Source organism: Carlito syrichta, unplaced genomic scaffold (assembly GCF_000164805.1).
Source record: "Carlito syrichta isolate Samal-C Ts95f unplaced genomic scaffold, Tarsius_syrichta-2.0.1 Scaffold124506, whole genome shotgun sequence".
NCBI classification, from domain to species: Eukaryota; Metazoa; Chordata; class Mammalia; order Primates; family Tarsiidae; genus Carlito; species Carlito syrichta.
Window position 1 is genome coordinate 389,135 of NW_007068602.1, and position 1,790 is coordinate 390,924.

Genomic DNA, 1,790 nt, shown 5'->3' on the forward strand with positions numbered 1-1,790 from the left:
AGTAATATTTGCTGAATGAGTTTTGACTGAGTGAAGATAAGCTTAGAAGGGAGGTAGGTTGCTATACTCATCCCATAGAGGGCAACACTGAGAGGCTAATGTCCTAACTTCACAGAGACAGAGGAGCTAAGACAAGACTCAACTGGGACCTTGCTCGTTCACTGCATATACAATACTGAGCTAGTCCCCAGGAAAGCTGCTCCGCACAATCAACACTAACCACATGTGGCCTAGGTAGGAAAGAAAAGGCAGGACCCGACTCAGCCCTCCTCTCAACGAGGGCCATGACCTTGAACAAGTACCTCACCTCTTGTGCCTCCCATGTCCTCATCTCTGTGTCCTTATCTCCATGTGTCCTTATCTCCGTGAAGGGTGGATTAGAATCCCAATCTACCTGCTCTCTAAGGAGGAAGCAAGGCTTGTTTTGATTTGCTTGCTTGAGAGAAGCCCTCTGAGACCTCTGGAGCCAAGGTGAAGTCTCCATTCTGCTGAATTACACTTAGGGTGTCTGCACTTATCACACACTCCTCTGACATCTCTCTCACACCATAGGCTGCTGTCTGTAGAGTTAATTTTCACACATTATCAAGACTCGTATCACAGGCCCGTGTATCTAGAACTCTACAGGCCATGTGGTCTACCCAGGTCCTATTGTGTCCTCAGTGGGTGACTCTGCCCCTCCCAAGCCCACAGACCACAAGCTCACCCAAAAGTTTGACTCCCAAGAGCAAGGTTTTCTTGTCCCCACTTGGACCCTGGCACCCTGGGCTACTCTGCAGGTCCTGGTTACAGTCATACAGATTCTCCACATTCAACCTGCAGGTCTCAGACTTCTGGTTTGGGTGAATCATCGGTGAATAAATTAGAGGCTTCAGATGAACTTGCCATCATACATGAACATACATGTACACGCAGGTAACAGGGGAATGAAGCCAGCACAGACATCAATCAGGGGCCAGTACTGTTAGGAGCATAAGAACAAGAGCTCTGGAGCCAGGCAGGCCTGAGTCTGAATTCCAGCTCAGTGTCATCCCATACAATTGCAACCTCACCTCACCAGAGCCTCAGGAATACACAGCTGACCTCTGAAGTGCCCAGCATCGTGTAGTTACTTTCCTGCATCTGGCAGCGGGCAACATGAGGCAGTATGGTCCTTCCCCCCAACACCCCCAGACACACAGACCTGGGACAACTTCCACTCTGTCCCCTCCAGTTGTGGCTCAGGACAAGCACTGCAACTCTCAGGTCCTCATTCAGCAAGCTCAAAACAGAAGAGGGCATACTAGCGATCCCCTGGTACTCAATCTAAAGAGTAGAAAGGGCTTTCTTTGCGTGTGGGCCTTTGGGGGGCACAAAACAGAACATCCGGACTCTCCTACCCAACTAAGGCTCCTTGCCCACACGGCCACCTTTACCCCTCCCAATTCCCACAGCCCCCACCTTCATCTACCCTAGGCAACTACAGACCTTCTGACCAGATTGTGCCCATTTTTTACACTTAGAAAATATAATATATAGTCATTCACTTAAAAACATTTACAGAGAGGGGAACACAAATATGAATAGTCACTTAAAATTACTGAGTACTAATTAGGTAATATGCTGAGAGTTTTATAAACATTATTCTTTTAATATTCACAACCCTGTGAAGTAGGTACTTATTACTATCCCTGGCTAATGGGAGGAAACTGAGGGTCAGGGAGATTAAAAACCTGCTCAAGTCCCACAACCATAAGGGGTTGAAGGGAGCTGGGTTCCAGCATGGCCCCACCCAAAGCTGTCCCTCCATC